The sequence below is a fragment of the Sciurus carolinensis genome, chromosome 1, assembly GCF_902686445.1.
Source record: "Sciurus carolinensis chromosome 1, mSciCar1.2, whole genome shotgun sequence".
Classification (NCBI taxonomy): domain Eukaryota; kingdom Metazoa; phylum Chordata; class Mammalia; order Rodentia; family Sciuridae; genus Sciurus; species Sciurus carolinensis.
The window spans coordinates 193280010-193299157 of NC_062213.1; the positions used below are offsets into that span (position 1 = coordinate 193280010).

At 63.9% G+C, this 19148-nt stretch overlaps 1 protein-coding gene across 3 annotated transcripts in view; it reads right to left on the reverse strand.

Moving 5' to 3' along the window:
* The window catches only part of Ephb2 (EPH receptor B2), a 148961-nt gene that overhangs the window by 66597 nt on the left and 63216 nt on the right, over positions 1-19148 (reverse strand). The gene's annotated exons all lie outside the window — the stretch shown is intronic.

Here is a 19148-nt window from a genome sequence, read left to right on the forward strand (position 1 = left end):
TTCCCCAGGATTTCCATGAAAGCTGCTGCTCCTGTAGCCCCCTGGCTTTTAGCTTCACTCTGTAGGCGACACTTGGGGAGACGTGTGTAAGCATGGGAAGACCCAGACTTCACGCCGTCGAGGCCTGGGATCTAACCGCAACGCTGCGTGGTCCTGGCCACGCCTCGCCGCCCGCCTGAGGCTGCGTCCTCTTCCCGGAGGATGGTGATACAGATCCATCAGGGGCGTCTGGAGGTCCTGACGGGATCGCCTTGGGGAAGGCCCGGGGTGGGGTTACCACCAGGGAAGGAGAAGGTGGCCGCCTTCCCTGGCCTTGGACACATCTGGAGGACGCAGGAGCAGAGAGGGAGTGACCAGCCTGGTCCCCGATCTCCGGAGGGGGAAATCTCCCGGTTGCTCATCTCGCGGTCTAACGGGCCCTGAGGGGGCGCTTAGGGCGCAGGGAGAAAAACCAAAGCTCCATTTTTAACAACCAATCAATTTGCAACAATCCAAATACAAGTCATTAGATGTGGCTGCCCACCAGGGACACCCAGGGGCCTCCTCCTCACCAGGTTCCCAGGAAATTGATCGGCAATCACTGACACTAATGGGGGCTGGAGAGGCCCGGCCTTCTCCCGTGGCTCTCTGGGGACGGCGATGGCATGTCAAGATCTGTCAGGCCGGGTCCGTCCTGGGGCAGTGGAGACCCCAGTTCTGGCCAGAGACGGGCACCAGCTGGGGCCGACGCCCCCGGGGACCCTCACCCCTTTACTTATTTATGGCTTGCTTTGCCTCCCGGTGAGCTAATGGTCCCCGTGGGCCTGTGCAGATGGCGGGACCGCGATGGGAGGGTGGGCGAGGGGCCTGCGAGCCTCCAGGCCTGCCCGGGACCCGGGTCCGGGGTTGCATGAAGGAGGCCTCGGTCCTCCCAGGAAGTCAGGGGGCAAAAGTCAAAGGAAGGGTCGCTGGAGAGGCCAGAGCCGCTGCAGGCGGGGCTGGAGCTGGAGACAGACGGAAAAGGCGCGAAGACCAGCAGGAAGGGCCTCTAATGGGAGACCGAGATGCGGCCGCCGGCTGGCCGGGCCACAGCAGACACCCAACTCAGGCGGTCTTTTATACGCTCAGCAGCCAAGGCACAGAGAGGGTAGGGCTCCAGCCTGAGGTCTCCCAGCACAGATCTGGGGAGGGGACCAGAACCTGACTAGCTGCCTTGAGCTGGGAAGGGAGACCCCCTGGGACAGTGTCTCTCACCTCAGGGGCATCTCTGCACCTGGGGAGGGTCCCCTCTGGCTGCGGGGAAGACAGGCGACCGGTGAGCAGGGGTGTGGGGAAGGGTGTTCGAGGAGGGTCCCTGGGGGAGACGAGGTCAGGAGGAGGGGAGGGAGTTCTAGGCCAGCGGCAGCTCGGGCACCGCTGGGGTAGGAGCAGGGTGAACACCACGCCACGGGGGCTGGAGGCGGAGGCTGGAGAGAGGCTGGGCGGATGTGGAGGCCGAGCTCCGTGCTGGGCGGATCAGGAAGCCTCAGGCAGACACCAACCCGTGACCAGATTTCCACTTTAGAAAGTGGCTCTGGGCTGCCAGACGGGAGGGACTGGCGGGCAGAGATGGGCAAGGCGGGCAGGAGAGGCCACTGCAGGAATCCTGCAGGTGGCAGGGGCGGAGGGAGGCCAGGACTCACATGGGAGGGACGGTCACAGGGTCTGGAGTCTGATCCCGGGGTGCCTGAGGCATGGGGTAGGGTGGCTGGCCAGGCGTCCTGAGCTTGAAGGACGGCTGGGACCAGCACAGTGACCCCGAGTGCAGATGGACCATGTGGTCTGGGAAAGGTGACAGGACCAGCTGCAGGAAGGGAGGTGAGACTGAGGTCAGAGAGGTTAAGTTTTTCAGCCAAGGTCACCCAGCCAGGAGGCATCCCTCTGCTTTAACCCCAAAGCCACACATTTCCAGGGAGAGGAAGACGGCTGGGCTCTCAAGCACTTCCACAGTGTGGACCGTGACCAACTGTCCCTCCTCCCAGCCAGGAGGTTTGGGGCCGGGTTCCCCTCTTTCACCTGGGCCCTGGACACTCAGTCCTTTGGCGGATGAGACCTCGCTGACCGAGGATGCTGTCCCCGAGGGTCCATGCCGGCTGGGCTCTCCCATGCCCGGAGTGAGTGGCCGTTCGCCTGCCTGCTCCGAGGTCCCACGGAATGACCCTGCAACCTGTCAAGGCGCTGCTGGCCGAGCCCCAGACATCTCGGGTTGCTCTGGAGCCAAAGCCCCCGTGTCCACAGCACGCAGAGGGCTGAGGTCTCGCCCGTAGGCGGGACTCTGGGGGCGGGAGTCAGTGTGTGGCCCAGGGCCATCTACACAGCTACCTCAACCGTCCAGCGTGGGGCAGCCAGGCAGGCGTGGGTTCTGATCCTGGCTGGATACTTTTTAGCTGTGTGACCTCAGGTGACTCACTGAAGCTCTCTGTGCCACATTTCATCTGTGAAACAGGGAAATATCCGTATCTGCTGCGAGGGTGCCTGAGAGGATTCAATGATTAATGTGTGTAAAACACGGTAAAATAGTTCAAGGGGAAACAATGTTGCCAGGCAGGGAGCCGAGGGAGACGCCATGGGGGTCGCTAAGCTGCATCCTCCCTGCGTGTCCTGGACAGACGCTGGGGAGGCAGGCTGGTCACGTCTATTCTCGGCTCATCCACTGGGGGCCGGCCGTGGCATTGCGCCAGGCTGCCCACACGCCGCGGTATTGATCTTCCTACTGGAAGGCATGAGGTATTTACTGCACCAGTTGGCGGTGGCGGGTCCCCTGCTGGGGCCAGCCTTCCGCTGCGAGCGTGTCGGGAGTCAGGACGAGCCTGGCTCCTCCCAGGGCCTGCAGCACGGTCCCGGGGCTCCTGAGGGGGCCGAGACCCTCATCAACGCCCCAGTCAGGAGCCTCGGTCAGGGTCCTGGCTTGGCTTCCGGCCTCCCTGGTGACCTTGGGCGGACTCGGCCACCGTGAGGCTCATCACTGTAGAGCTTAATTAATTAACTCTTGGTGTTGTGATCGACCCCAGGGGCGCTTTACCACAGAGCCACATCCCCAGCGCTTTTCACTTTTATTTCAAGATAGGATCTTGCTAGGTTGCAGAGGCTGGCCTTGACCTTGAGATCCTCCTGCCTCAGCCTCCCGAGTCTCTGGGATGACAGGCGTGTGCCATGATGCCTGGCTCTGGCGAGTCCATACACCTGGCTCCTGCCCATCATTTCATTTGACCCCCACCGCAACCCCAGGGGCGGGCAGCGCATGAGTCGTCACTCCCACCGTGTGGCGGAACCGAGGCTCAGGAGGGCTCAGCACCGGCCTGCCTGAGGTCACCTGCAGGTGGGGGCCTGGCCAGGCTGGGGTCTGCCTGACTCGGCTCTGCCTCTGCCCAGGCAGAAACTCCAGACCCACACTTGGGAGCAGTCACGCAGCGTTAGCCAGCCCTGCGGGGGGCGTTCTCGGGCTAATCCCACACACTCCTGAGGTTAGATGGGAGGGGGACGGTCAGGCTTGCAAAGGCCCAGAGAGGTTAAGTAATTGGCCTCAAGTCCCACAGCATATGAGTGGTAAATCTGGGTTCTAAACCCTTCCCCGAGCTGCCAACACCCACACCCCTTCTGTTCCCTCAGAACCACAGGCGACTTCGCACTCTGGGACTTGGAGGGCTAGGCAGCGCTCACCTCCGTGCCACCCAGGCCCCGAGCCTGCTCTGGCCCGACCGGAAGACTCGGGTGTTTGCACTCGGGACGGGAAGACCTTGGACGACAGCCCTGGCTATCCTAATGGATTCTGGACTCTTTAAATAGCCCTCGGAGCCCCTAAACAGCTTCCAGGGCTGAGAGATTGCTTCCATAGCGTTCCAATGCCTTTGGAATCTTTGAACAACCCCTAAGATGGACCAGAGTCGGAGGCCCAGGAGGTTGGGGTGGTCCTCCCAGGAGGCAGAGGCCCCCCACGGGGCCGGCTGCACCTGCGGGGCCTGCAGCAGCCTGGCAACCCCTCGGGCCAGCCTGCAAGGCTCCTGGTGGCCTGGAAGGACCGCAGGACCCAGCCAGGACCCCCCAGGGCCTCCTCCGGCCTCCACCCACGAGGTCCTGGGCTCGGTTTCCCGGTTTACCAAAGCGGGCTCCTGGGGGGGGGTTCAGGGTGTGAGGGGTGCTGCCAAGCTCCAGGGTAAAGCCCGCCCGGGCCCGGCTGGCCTGTCATGAGTCCAAGGCCAGGGCAGGCGCTGACTCACTGGGACAGCAGTGCCCAGGGCCAGAGGCACCCCGGCCTGTGGGCCACCCGGGACGCAGGCCCGACTTCCCCTTTCCACGGGCCTGGATGGAAGCCCCGACCCTTGGCCTGGACAGGCGCCTCTCGGGAGGGGCCTCGGGTGCCAGCCCAGCACCTGGCTGCCTTCACGCGTGGCCACAGGGGGCGGCCGCGTCAGCCACACAGAGCCGTCTCCATGGTGACAGGCAGGAAGCCGAGCGGGGCTCTGGAAGAACATTCCCCAAGGGACAAGCCCGCCCGACGAGCCGGGTGCACTGGTGAAGCAAGAGGCCTGGGCCAGCCCCGTGCCGTGTCCAGTGCGGCTGCCCGTGGTCTGTCTGTCCTGGCCAGGACCGGGCTTCTGGCCACCAGGCTTGAGCCCTGCTTCTGCCCGCACCTACCCACTCGATCTTTGAAGGGAGCTGCCATGGCCTTCTTAGCTGTGTGACCTTGAACGAGTGCATTCACCTCTCTGAGCCTCAGTTAAACCCCGAATTGTCCGAAACCCCCCACTCCAGAGGGCAGTGTTTCACGAAGACAAAGGATCTAGGTGGTCCTGCCACCTAGGAGCTGTGTGACCTCTGACGAGTTACTGAACCTCTCTGAGCCTGGGCTTCCTTACAAGGAAGCCTGATGAGTTGCTGTGACGGAGGCCGGTTGAAGGGCCAGGTCCCGTTTGTAAGCAGGACGGTGCTCGGGAGGGCTGGGCTGTGAGGAGCTGCATTGCAACAGGGCACTGCACCCCAGCGCGTGGTCCCAAGGGCGGCCAGTTGCCTCAGGCGGGTGGGACGGCCAGACGTCCTCGCGACCACCAGGAAGGGGGACACCAGCAACCCCGGCGGGGCCCCGACTACGCCCAGCTGGTCCCAAGCCTTGGCCTGCTCCGCACAGCACCCCGACTTCCTGCGCCCTGGGCGTCCCTCCCCGCAGTCGCCGGCCTGGCCGCTGAGCCCTGCCCTGCCCCGGGCCCCCCGGGACTCAGGACGTCCCCCCGCGTCCCCCCTCGGGATCTCCTTACAAAACGGGCCCCGTTAAAAAAACAAGAAGCGCGTTGCATGATCTCACGGAGATCGCTGCCGTCCACCTGGAGTAGAGCTCTTGGGGGACCCTCCACGGGGCCCCAGGTCCCCCATCTAGAGGTCCTGGCCCCACAGACAGGGCTTCCCACTCCCCACGAGACCCTCCTCCTTTCCTGGCCAGGCAAGACACGGGGGTCAGAGGGTTGGCCGGCCGTGCCTAAGTCCACCAGATGCCACACTCCTCCCCCGTCCAGAGAGGCAGGCGAGATGCCTGTGTTCACAAGTGCTCAGGGGCTCAGAGAGGGCGCTAACCTGCCTGGGGCCACACAGCTGGCTGGCCTGGGCTCCGCAGGCTGGTTCCCCTGTGCCCTGGGTGCCCCGGCAGGGCAATCTGTAGCTCCTCACTGCACCACCAGGAGGGCAGAGAAGCTTGGGGACAGCCGCGCTCAGTGCGAGGGAGGGCAGACGTGGCTTCCTGCCCACATCGCCTGCCTGGACATCCTATGGCCAGGTGGCTGGCAGGGGCCCAGGTCGACACACTCCCTGGACCTGGTCGCAGGGTTCGAGGGCTCACGCTGAGGCCAGACGGTGAGGGGCACGGAGCATGAGTGCCCAGTGTCCAGATCATGGACTTGGCGCTGAAATTGGCCCTCAGGGTCCAAAGCAGGAAGGCTGAGCCCTTCCTCAGACTTGGGGCATCCGGAGCAGGCCTGGGCCCGGGGCTGAGAGCCGGCTCTACCCCATCCCGGGAGGGCGGGAGGGCAAGGGTTCCCCCAGCCACGCGTGTCCAGCCAGGCTGGACATGGCTGCTTCTGACTGCCCAGTTCAGGTCCTGGTCACCTCAGGCCTTCGGGGCTGGTGGGCTGGGGAGTGGGTTGGGGCGCCAGGGTCTCCCGGCCTCCCACAAAGTGAGGTGCCCTCTCCCAGCCAGGGCGTGAGTGACAAGGACCGAGTGACGCCTCGGGGAGATCAGGTGGTTAGGAATGCATGACCAGGGACAGCAGGACCAGGACCAGGACCAGAGACTGGAGGTGGAGCCCTCCCCGGAGGCTCTGGGGCTGGTGTGTCCTGCACCCTGCCGGTCCCCACCCACCGGGCAGCCCCAAGACAGGGCTTCCTGGTTCACCTCCTCAGAGAGCTCGGGACGCCCAGGGCCCCCGCTGGCCTCTGCCTTTTTCCTCCTTTGACGCTCGGGAACCGAGGCCCAGAGACGAGTGACTGGCCTCAGGCGCGCCGCAGGGAGTCAGAAAGGACCGGCCTCGGGGGCGGCGACGCGTGGGTCCGAGGGTGCTGGAGGACCCCAGGAGGAGGTGGCTCCCTTAACCAAGCAATCCGCCAGCCCCAGCCCGTGAAGCCCAGGAGACAAAGACAGGGCCCGAGGGCTGGGGGACCCCAGCCTGGCCCGGTGCCCCTCCGTGTGGAATCACAGAGCAGAGCCTCCACGGGTCCAGCTGGCGCCACTCTGTCCCTCACACGCCTGGTCTCCTCACGGGGCCCAGGCTTCCAGCACGAGAGCTGCTGAGGCCAACGCTTGCTGACCCCAGTCCCAATAAACTCAGGGAGCACCCCGTCAGGCGGAACCGGGCCCTTCCCTGGCACACAAAGCACTGCAGTGTCCAGGCCGAGTTTTCCGCCTGGAATGGCCATTGACTCATCTCCACCTGGTGGGCTCCTATTCAGCCTTCAAAGCCCCAGGGTGAAGCCCCACCCCACCTTCAGGACGGATTTGAGCTGGCTAGACTTCCTGGGGCGGGGGAATGCTCTTATTCTTTTCTGTGTCTGGTACAGAGTAGGGATGGAGCACACAGTGTGCCTAACACAGTGCTGGATACACTCAAAGACCAGGAAGGAGGCCTCTTCCGTGGCAAGGAGCAGATGCTTAGTCAGACGGTCCTGGGTTCAAAGCGTGGGGTCCCTGTGTGACCTGGCAGAGGCCTCTGAACCGTGCTGGGAGTCAGTTTCCTCAGCTGTAAAATGGGAATCGTTGCATGTACTTTGCAGAGAGATGGTGAATCCCTGGCAGGAGATTCGACAAGGAAAGGAGGCTGGCATCCAGCAAACGCTCAATAAATGAAGGGACACACGGAGGACACTGTCTATGAACATTCCTCTCCCCTAAAACTCGACCCAGGCCCGGAGCCCTTGGAGAAACACCGTAGGCGGGCGTCGTCTGATCGCAGACCCCTCTGCGTCCCCGCCTGAGCCCCACTCGGCTGCCTTGCTCCCAGGGTGCCGGGGAAATACCGCAGGCAGCCGGGGCCTGCGACCTGCCAGCCGCTGGGAGGCCGCTCGTTAATTTTCCCGTCTCCACACGCAGACCTGCAGCTTCTGCAACTCATCTTGGGAAATTGAGTGGAGCGGGTCAGGCTGGGGCCACGGGTCACAGGAAGTGGGGCTGGGGGGTGCCAGGGGACTTGAAAGGGCCGACGGAGGCACCGCGGGGAAGACGTCCGGGCTGGAGGAAGTGGGCCCGGAGCTGCCGAAAGGCAGACGGATCCCAGGCCTGGCCCAGCCCCGCCCGGTCTCCCCAGGGCTCTCTGCTCTCCACCCAGGCGGGAGGAAACCAGGGCCTGACCGCAAGGCTGGACCCGCACTGTCCCCTGGAGAGGCTGGCGCTGGGGGCCATGAGGTCCCCGCCAGGAGAGGCGAGGCCCGGGGTGTGAATCCTGGCCTGCAGCTCGCGGCTGCCCGTTCCTGGGCAAGTTAGCTGACGCCCGTGTCTGAGCTCTCCCCCGTGAATCAAGATGAGGGACGCCCACGTCGCAGGCACGTCCTGGCAATGAAGGGGGCATTAAGAGCTTAGAACTGCCATCCCTTCTGAACAGTCCCACCTGCAGAGTGGGAGCCCTGGACCTGCCTGAGGGGGCGTGGAAGGTTCAGCACCCGCACAGCTCCGGGAGTCTGCCTGCAGCTCTCTGGACTGAGTGGAAGGATGCTGTGACTGATTGGTGATGTCTGCACGGGGCTCGGGAATGGACGCGGTGGACTGTGAGGGGGCCTCCCGCCTGCCATGGCTGGGACATTTCATTTACTCAGCAGACACTTATTAAGTCCCTGCTCCATGCCGGGCCAGGCCCTGTGACACGGAGGTGTACGAAAACAGCCACGGCTCTCCGTTGGGGCTGCGAGCTGCAATCGGGGAGGCCAGTGACTCGGTCTGCTATGCCTCCGTCCTGTGAGCCAGCGTAGGCACTGCGACACCTCCCCTGCCCGGGCCGCTAGCCTCTCTGGACCCTGTTATGCCACCACCTCTGGCTCAGGGATCTTTCTCTTTTTTAGAACAATTACTCGTCCCTTGGGAAGCAGCCCTCCCCGCCAGCCGCTGCTCGCTCCTCTGAGCTGCTGGAGAATTCCTCAGAGCCCCCCGCTCCTGCAGGGCGCTGCCACTGAGTGCTGGGCTGTGGGTGGCATCTTCCCTTCAGCAGGAGGCCAGAGATGGCCCGACCACAGCGCAGGCCCTGTCCATGGGGGCCGCAGCAGGCAGGAGCTGGCCCGGCCCGCCTCCTGGCTCTGGAAGGGTGTGCCCTTCGCCTCTAGGTCCACCCGTATGCTCAGGCCAGGAGGAGGACCCCAGGCTGGGTCTGCCGCTTCTGGGTCTTGCTTGCTATTGTGCCATTCTGAGCCGCATCCACAGGATGGGGACACTTCAGAACCATGGTGTGCGGGGTCAGAGTGTAACCAGGGCCCTAGATGCAGCAGGTGCTCAATAAAAGCCTTTTCTCCCTTTTATTTCCTTCCTAAAGTAGCATTCGGGATCAGTACCCGTGCCCTGCAGTGCCCAGGTGGGACCTGAGCCCCCAGGAGAAACACAGGGGCAGCCCAAATTCCAGAAAGAGGGCCCAGAGGAGCAGAGGAGACGGCGCGGGAGGAAGGGGCACCCGCAGGCTGCTCCTCGGAGAGCGGGACCCGGCCCACACGTGCCGCCCAGGGCCCTGGGCTCTTCCCGCTCTGCCGCCTGCCGGGAAGCCTCCCCATCCTTCCTCGGCTGAGGCGTCTGCTGCAGGCGGAGCGCTGGTGGTAAAGGCACCTCTGTGTGTCTCTGGGGAAGCGGGCTGGGGGCGGCAGCGAGGGGGGGCCACAAAGCTCCTGCAGCTGTGTGTTTGCAAACAGGGGAGCCGAGCTGTGCAGAGGGGCTGAAAGCACTAATTGTCTTTAATTAAAGGAGGCTGGAGGCAGCGCAGGCTTTGACAAAAGAGATCTCCAGCCTGTTAGCAGCTTCAGCCCGCGCAGGGCTGGGCGGCCCAGGCGCCCTCCGCTTTGTCCCCGTGGGGCCTGGCCCTGTGGCGGGCACAGCCAACACCTGCCTGGTGGGGGCGGGGAGGGGGCAGGGGCCACGCACGCGCAGTGGGTCTGTGCAGACAGAGCTGGGCTGGGGGGCTGGGGACACAGCTCTCATTCACTGGCGCAGTCAGTAGGCATCAGTGAGTACTTGCGGTGTCTGGCCAGTGCCCAGAGCCGGGGCAGATTCGGGACAGTCCTACGTTCTGAGGACGTGACATTCTAAGAGGTACCACAAGCAGGGACTCTGGTAGGTAGCAATCGCTCTGTAAGAATTAACCCGGTGTTTACGGTCCCTCTCCCGTTGGAAAGCAGCCCACCGGACGCTCTCACCCGTGAAGTGTGAGCTTGCTGGCGTGGCTTTGGATCCTGGCGCCATGGCCCATTGGCTGTGGGATCGTGAGCCAGTGACTTTGCCTCTCTGTGCCTCAGTTTCTCCACCCGTAAGAGGGTGATAAAGTGGCACTTGAGGTCATAGGTTGTGCAGGGATCACGGGGTCACTGTACAAGGTCCGCCCGGGGCTTTGACAAGCACCCACGGCCATGGTTTGCTTCTCCATTCATCCAGATTCTACTTGGTCCAGGTCCCCAAAGGCACCCGGTGGGTAGAAGGAGCTTTATCTACGAGGCTGCCCGGGCTCCCGCGCCAGCTCTGCCCGTCACTTGCTGTGTGTCCCCAGCCTCAGTTCCCCACCTGCACAGCGGGCTGGCGGGCGTGGGCCGGGGGCTCTGCGGGTGTGGGGGCTCCTCTCACCAGCCGGCCTCGAGGCTCCTGTGCCCTGGTGCAGCAAGTGGGCTCAGCGTCCACCCCAGCAGCTCGCTCCCGCCCTCAGACACACCTGCGGCCCCCGGGGCAGGCACGCTCGTGTTAGTGATGGCTCTGCACACGCGTGTGCACTCACACACACCTGCCTGATTCCGCCCCACCCGACTCCATCACCTGCAGATGCACTTGAAGGCTGGCTGACCCCTGGGTCCAGGACGGGTGGGGGACAGGGGTCGGCTCAGAATCTGGTCCCTTCCAGCCCAGCTGGAAAGGCAGAGGAAGAGGACAGAAGGCAAGAGGGTCCTGGGGTCGGCTCTGCAGGTGGTGGGAGGGAGGTCAGCTCCTGCGGGGGTGCCCAAGGCAGGCCAGGCAGAGGAGAAAGACTGGTGTGTCCACTGGGGAGCAGCCCGCGAGACTGGGCAGCCCACACCTGCTCTGGGCCAACAGCCCCTTTTTAGTCTAGTTGAGTCCCGATGAGGAAACTGAGGTTGAGAGAGGCTGGGTGTGGCTCAAGGCACAGGTGACATCATGCCAAATCAGGGACCACTCTAGTCTTTGGAACCAACCACCCAGCCCCTGTGGCCAGCATGGAGCCCAGAGACGGCAGGCGGAGGAGGGGGGCCTTGAGGCTGGAGGCTTGTCCCACACCTGCAGGATTCGCCCCCTGGGGGTTGGCGTGGTCAGGAGCAGGGGAGGGCTTGAGATCCCCGGGACGGATGAGCGAACTCCAGCTGGCCAGCCTGGGCTCGACCCCACCTCTGACTCCTGCTGAGGAGGACTGGGCTCAGCACTGCTTAGGACAGAGGTCCTCCAAAGTGTCCCTGGGCCAACTCCCTGTGACCCTGAGCCACGGCCTCTCAGTCTGCCCTCGCTGACCTCGGGGGCAGAGGGCTGACCGTGGCTGTGGCCAGAAGGCGTGGGCTCCCCTGCTCCCCTTCCAGGGCCACCCCTGAGCACCTGAGTGTCGGGCGGGACGCTGGGCCTCACCGAGCACCTCCAGGCCCAGGAGGCTGCCTCCATCTCGCAGGAAAGAACAAGACTGAGCGAGGCAGAGGCCCCTCTGGAGGCTTGCAGGGGACGCCAGCCGTGGGGACCGGCATCTGCAGATGCCTGAAATGGCCGTTAAGGGCGAGCTCAGGGCTGGGTGGTGGCTCAGTGGCAGAGCACTTGCCTAGCATGTGTGAGGCACTGGGTTCAATCCTCAGCACTGCTGAAAATAAGTGAATAAAATAAAGATCCATCAACAACTGAAAAAATATTTTAAAAAAAGGAGTGAGCTCAACCCGGCGTGATGGCCCTCAACTGTAATCCCCATAGCCTGGGAGGCTGAGGCAGGAGGATGGCGAGTTCAAAGCCAGCCTCAGCAACAGCAAGGCCCTAAGCAACTCTGTGAGACCCTGTCTCTAAAAAAACACAAAATAGGGCCGGGACGTGGTCCAGTGGCCGAGTGCCCCTGAGCTCAATCCCTGGTAACCCCTCCCCGATAAAAAGGAGCCAGCTCAGCCTGGGGTGGATTCCACAGGTTCGCAGGTGAGGAGACCCAGGGGCTGCCCGGGCCCTGCCCTGTGGGGGCAGGTTGGGGGCTCCTTTCTGACCCCAGCTTGACCCCGAAGCTTCTCCCCAGCCCTCAGCTCACCTGGGTCCCTTGGCCTGTCCAGGCAGGTAAATGGCCCCCTGAGGGTCGGAGGGAGGAAGATGGGGAAGGGGCGAGAGAGGAAGAAAGAGGAGGCAAGAGGCAGGACAGCAGGAGGGGGCGGGAGGACACAGTACAGGTGGACACAGATTAGGGTAGGGACACGGTGGGGAACAAAGCACAGGGGAGGGGCCAGGTTCAGAGACCTGGGAGCCTGTGTGGCCGGGGCAGCTGGTCCAGAGGTCCAGGAAGAGCCACCAGCCCTGTGCCTCAGCAGATGGGGCTGGAGTGGGGAGGCCCGGCCCGTCCTGTCCCTGGTCCAGGCGCCCACAGTGGGCAGGCGGGGCGGGACCCCCATGGGCTGGCGCCCCAGGCCACCAGCGTGCCCCAGAGCTGGAGGGGGCTGCTGGCGTGTGCTCAGGCCCAGGCTGTGTGGGCAGCCGGGCGGGTCCTCTGGCCTCTGTGGGGCCCACGCGCCCTCCCCATCCTGAATCTCCAGAACTGGCCGTGGGTGAATCCACGTTTAATACAGCCTGCGGGAGGCAGGGGGCTGCGGGTGTGTCCTTGGGGACAAACAGGCAGGAAGCCAGGAGGACAGATTGGTCTTCTCCACCTGGGGTCCCCCTGCCGTCCCCTGGCCCCAGCCTTGCCAGGCAGGTGCCATGCAGGCAGGAGCCCAGGACAAACCCCACTAACCCACAGGGCCCAGGGCACATGCCCTCTCCCTGGGGCCCTCTTCTTGTCTGCAAAGTGGGGTGGCGGTCCCTGCGCCCCGGGTTGGTCAAGGCAAGGCAGTGGCAGGACCAGGTCCCCTAGAGAGCTGCCAGTTCCCTCGTCACACCGTGGCCTCCTAGCCACCGTCCCACCCCATGGTGACTTGACTGCAGACCCTAAGCCCCCGGAGGCTGCCAATTGCCACAGGTGGCCATAGCTGTACAGCCCCCCTGGGGCTCTGGGTGGGGTCCTGCCCAGCGCTGGCAGGTGCAGCATGAGCACCCCACACCCACCCCTGCCCTGCCTCTCAGACCCCAATGTCCAGCCCCAGAGCTATTCCCGCTTGTCTGCCAGGTCTCAGCCCAGGTGGCCCTTCCTCCAGGAAGCCCTCGGGGACTCCCAGGCTGGCGTGATCCTGTCCACAGCTCCCAGTTTCCTCTGTGGTCCTCAGTCCTCAGTCCCCATCAGATGCCCCACCCTCTGTGCATCAGGGTCTCCTTGTCCCTGCACCCGGCCATGAAGCAGAGGCCAAGGTGATCTGCCCAGGGCCTGGCACACAGCAGGGCCATGTTGAGAGGGGCTGCAGCATTTGCAGGTCCAGTGTCTGACCACTTTCTGTCTCGTACTGCTTTCCCTGAGTGCCTGAATCCACAACGTGGGTACCACATACCCCCTGCAGGTGGCCTCAGGGACCCTCCTCACCCAGGAGGTCGAGGGAGGTGGGCTAAGGTTGGGAGGCAGGGGTGGGTACTTAAGAGGACGGGGTGAGAAGTCCCAGCTCTGCCAGGGACCGTCCTGTGTCCTCCCAGGGAGCCTTGGTTTCCTCAGCTGTAACCCAGCAGGGTGACAATCATGTTGGTGGCCACAGAAGGGCGTAACCTGTGCCCTCAGGCTGGAGACTGTGCCAAGCGGTGAGTGGTAGGAGGAGCTCTGGACACATCTCTTGGTGGCAGCTCTGTCCCCATTTCTTTGGTCCCCCTCACTCACATCAAAGCACTATGTAAATGAAGCTTCAAGACCAGGCCCCGCCCCTGCCATTCGTTGACCCTTAAGTCCCCTCCAGGGTGGAAATTCTGACTCCCCTGCCCCGCCACGGGCAGCCTTGAGCTTGGTTGCCAGCTCTATCCTCCAAGACCTTAGTGAGGAGCCAGAGAACCCGAGGGCCATCACTGTCCCCAAGCACCCCCACGGGCTGGGGCGGCTGCTCCTTCCCGAGCCGGCCCCCTTCCCGCCTCTCCCGCTGGACCCAGCGCTGGCGCCCCTCCTCCACTCTCCACCGGGACATGACATTCACCAGCATCGCTTCTGGTCCCATCTGCGGAGCGCCCCACCCCCGCCGCTAATCCCCACAAAGCCCGCGCAGGGCCCAGCATGACAAGCAGGCGGCTCGGGAGCGCGCTCGCGGGGCGAGGCGGGATTCGGCGCGCCTGTCACTCTCTGCGTCCGCGCCTCTAATTGGATTCCCAACACGCAGAGGTCAGCAGAAACCCCGGGAGAGGAGAATCAAAGGGAAGGGGCGTCTGGGAGATAAAGAGAGGCATTCTTCCCGGGCCACAAAGACGGCAGCGTGGGGGGCGGGACCCCGCAAGGGGCTGCCCATCTGGAGGGGGAAGGGCAGGAGAGGGAGGTGGCGGAGGCTGAGGCTGGGGCCCCTTTCCTCCAGGCGGGTGCCACCCCACCTCCGTGCCTCCGCTCACACGGTGCCTGAGGCTTGGGCGTCCTCCAGACCTGGCCCCTCACTCCTGCCTGCTCTAGGGGCGATCTGGGAAGGCGGGGGCTGGGGAAAGCCTCAGGGGTTCACTGAGCTGAGTCCTGACCCTGGCCTGCCACCTGCTCCCTGGGAGATTTGGCAAGTCTTTGCAGTTCTCCCGGTCTCAGTTTGCTCCTCTGTGGAATGGGACAACAGCAGTCACCACCTGGGGCAGTGACCAGGATGAAATGCAGGGACACGAGCAGATGCCTGGTGCACAGGGCCCCGAGTCGTGGCAGCTCGTTCGTACCCCCTTCCCACGCTCCACCACGGTCCTGTCCAGCAGACGCCCTTCATGGACATCACAGCCAGGACAGCGGATGGAGAGCTCAGTGACGGCCCCCAGCCTTGGTGGGGGCTCCACCCCTCATGCTCACGTCTCCAGGGATGCCTGAGTGGCAGACAGGGAACCTGGACTCAGGAAGTGAAGAACAATGGCCAGGGCCACAGCAGCAGAAAAGCCCAGAACCTGGACCGCAGTCTGAGCCCTGGCCCCTGCCGCGGCACCCCTCTGGGGCCCTTGCTCCCCGCGATGGCAGCTTCTGTGTGCTAGTGCAGGCACACCAGCGGGGGTCGGGGCGGGCGAGGGAGCCTGCTGCCAAACAGGCCCTGTTTGCTTTAAGAACTCGAGCCGCTGACTTTGGTTCATGAAAGAGACAAGAAGAGGACCTCAAAGGGAATTTCTAACAGACAGAAAATCAATGGCCCGACATCCTGGCCCCCAGAAAGTCTCTCTCTCCTCTCTCTCTCTCTCTCTCTCTCTCTCTCTCTCACACACACACACACACACACACACACACACTGCACTGACACAGTGCACGTACGCACACTCACAAGTACCCAATTTCCAGTGCGTGCACATCTGGCTCGATACAGCACACACCCACCATGGCGGAGGACACGGCCTGGCTGAGCTGTGGGTGGGGCGCGCCCCTGCGGACCCCTACACCTGACCCAGAGAGTGCTCGCACAGCGCCCAGCAGCACAGGACACGGGCGCCCTCACGCACAGAGGGATGTGCACACTTGTTTGGTGCAGCGCATGCGCTTCCACCCAGGCCTACCCGTCCGGCACGCCCAAGAGCCTGCTCCTCCCGGCTCCAATGTGCTGGGGCGGGTCGGGCAGGCACGGAAGTACCTGGAAACAGGGCCTTGGGGACTGAGGGTGGCTCCAGGGAGCCCCATGTGGGCAAGCTCGTGGGCAAAGCCCACCCCTGAGCAGTGCGGACCTGCTCGCTGGTCCAGAGGTGCTCCTGGGTGCAGATGTGGAGCCACAGCCCTCACATGCACGTGCTGAGGAGGGAAGCTGGGGCTGACCGGGCACATGCAGGTGAGCCCCTGGGGGTCTCCAGGGAGCTCCCACAGACCATCTTCTGACAGCGGTGTGCGGGAGGGCAGCCCAGGCTGGGGTTGCCAGGGATACGGTCGCGGGGCTCCCAAAGCCACACAGCCTGCCCAGGCAGCACAAAAAGGCCAGCGACCACTCTCAGGTCTTTAAAATGTCGCTGATCAGATGGCAGTGGCTTTAAAGGAGACTGGAAACTTGAGTTTGGTTTCCCCGGAGCCAGTGTCACGCTGCGGGGTTCCAGGAGAGGTCTGCCAAGCCCCCAGGGAAGAATCTTTTCCTTCTAATTCTAACGTGAGGCCTTGAGCCCAAAGTGTGCGGAGGACACAGGGGCGGAAAGAGCTCTGCTCGGCCCCCAAGCCTTTCCCCAGGCCACACCTTTCCGTCAAACAACCTGGGTTCAGTAAGAGCCATTTATTTGCTGTATGGCCTAGGGCAAGCCACTTGCTCTCTCTGAACCTGAGTGTCCTCATGTACAAAAGGAGATGGTGACAAACCTGAACATTAAGAGAGCAGGTTCCAGGCTCTGGCCCCAGAGCTCAGCTGACCGACCAGGAGCCTCATGCCGGGTGCTGCGCTGGACACGTCCTCACCATAGTCACCTGAGCTGTCACACCTTGCCCCGTAACGTTTCACTTATTTATTATACCCATTTACAGATGAGGAGAGCGAGGATTCGGGAGGCGGATCACCAGCCCGGGGCCACTCAGTTGGCCCGATGTTTGAACCCTAGAGCTGGTACTCAGCCACTTAGCTAAACCTTCCTGTCCCCGGGTGCCTGGAGGGTGGCAGGCAACGTGGACCCTAGCCTTTAGGTGGCCACAGCTGCCCTGGTGACCTCTTGAGGGGCCATGAAGACCAGGAAGGACAGAATCAGAGGCTGCTAGTCTGCCGGTGGTCACTGAGCTTCAGGGCGGGAGGCCAGGGGGCAGTGCCCTGCCGGGGCTTCACAGCAAGGCAGCAGACGGCCCAAATTTGGACCCAGTTACCCGACTCTGTGGGCTGTGTCTGGGCTCTCACTGGGCATGTCATTGCACAAGCACATATTAGGCACCTGCTGTGTGCCTGGGCTTGCTTCTAACCAAGGCATCATCCATCCCCTTGTGCCTCCCTGTGACAGGGGCCCTCGGCCCGCTCTCTAGCGACTCTGCCAGGGTCCCCCGGGGCAGGCACCTGCCCTGGGAACATTTCTTCCAGGGGCAGAAACCCGCCCCCAGCCCTTCTCCTGTCTTCCGAGCTCCCTCCGTACCTCAGAGCCTCCCCCAGACCTGGGGAGCTGGGACCACTGCCCCGTGATCGACAGGGAAACCACGGCTCAGGAAGAGGCCCTGCCACGCAGGTCTCAAGGGTGATGCGGGACGGAGAGGGAAGCCCCTGCCCCGCGCCAGCTCTGCCTGCACGGGCCCGGGCTCCCTGGGCTTCCCCGGCTCCTGATGGAGAATGGACAGACGCTGGTCTCGGACAACACCGCAGGGACCCCACCATCAGGCCAGGGGAGGAGGACAGCAAGGGCTGAAGCCACATTCACTAGTGAGAAAGACCCGGACACCTGGGAGGTGCTTCCTGACACCTCTGGTCCAAGAAGGACCTGAGGTCTTAGGGGACCCCTGAGTTTTGAGAATGAGGACTTTCCACACAGGCCTAGAAACCCCTGTCCTACCGCAGACAGATGTGCGGCCGGTGTCGGTGCCTCGGGGAGACCCCAGCCTCTCCCAGGGCCTTTGCTAGCAGGGCGGCTCACACCAGGGTTGGAGGGGTCAGTCTGAGATTTACCAAGTACTCATTACCTTCTGCGAGTTAAGCACCATCCCAGAACCCCGAAATCCAGCAGGGAACCCGGACACAGAAACGCCTGACCTGGCGGAGCCTACACACCAGTTGGGGAAGACAGGCAGCTGAGGAATGAGCTGGAAAACACACTAGTAAGTCGCTGGGTGCTGGGATGGCACAGGGAAGTCAAGGGAGACGGACGCACACCTGCATGGACGTCAGATGCCCACAGGGAATCGGGAGCGCAGAGGCCGAAGGCAGTGAGGGATCTGTGAGTGGATATCAGGAAGGAACATTCCAGGCACAAGAGCCCAGGGGGTCAGTGTGCTGGAGTGGGCGGAGGGGTAGGGCGGGAAGTGGAAGGACAGGGGCCAGAGAGGCTGATGGAGGGAGGCCCACGGACGCTGCGGGGCTTGGCTTTTGTCCTGTGGGATGGGGACTCTGTTCCAGGCAGCCCTGGGTCTGCCGGGGGTGGGGGCACAGAGGCAGGGGTAGGGCGGGGGCAGGAGGGTGCGGCAGGCCTGGGCAACCAGGGAAGGCCTGTGACCCTGCTGGGCTGGACGGAGCCACCCAGGGAGAGGGAGGAGGGGGACGTGGTCCTGGGGTCCGCCACCGTGCAGAGGTGGGAGACGGGCAGGAACCACCCTTGAGGCACCAGAGGGGCTGGGGACCCAGCTGAGTGGGGTCTCAGCAGGATAGGGACGCGTCCACCGCGGGGCCACGTGGAACGTCCCGGTGGCATTGACGTGAGCTGCTTTCGTGGAGAGGAGGGTAAATGCCTGAGGAAGGTGGGTTCAGGAGGGGGGTGCAGGCACGGCAGCACGCGGGGCACCAGGGGCCACGGTGGCCTCGCCGGTGAGCGGAGGGCCGAGAGCAGAGCAGCCCATGCCGGCCCGGGCAGCTCTGCCTTCACCTTCTCTGGGCTCATGGCCCCGCGGCTGGGGAGCAGCTGCTCAGCCCTGCACACGCTTTGGGGTGCACGTGAGGTGGGGTGGTGGGATTGGCCTGCTGGCTGGCTGGACAGACAAACGACCATGGCCAGAAAACAACTCCTGTGATTAAAACAGCAACACCACCCAACCTGGGCAGGGCTGGGTGGAGAAAGCCCGGGAAGGCTGGAGGAGGAGCAAAGGGCCTGTGGCAGCAGCCAGGGCGTGAGTCCCAAGGCCAGCCCACGGGTCCTTGCTGGTCCCTGGCCACGGGTCAGTTCAGGCCCTCGGGGCCTGTTCGCAGCTGCCCAACCCGCCCACAGTCCTCTCCCCGGAGCGCCTTCTCTGGGCGTGAGCAGCTCGCCCCTCTTCCCGCCCAGACTTCCTAGGCCCCGGGGGAGCTGCCTGGCTGGACATCTGAGAGACCACGAGCTGCAGCCCAGGGCTCCCGTCCGGCTCGGTCCCCCCGAGTGTTCAGTGGCCCTGGGAACGCCCTGTCCCTCTGGACTTCAGTTCTCCTGTATGGACAATGGCGACGACAACCTCGGTGGCCCCCACTCCCAGGAGATCAGAGGATCTAGGGTGAGACAGAGCCCCCCAGCGAGGGGGGCAGCGAGTGACTAGGAGCCGCTCACACGCAGGACGTCAGGGTCACGCACGGTGCCACGTCCCCGAGCGGGGGAGGCAGACCCC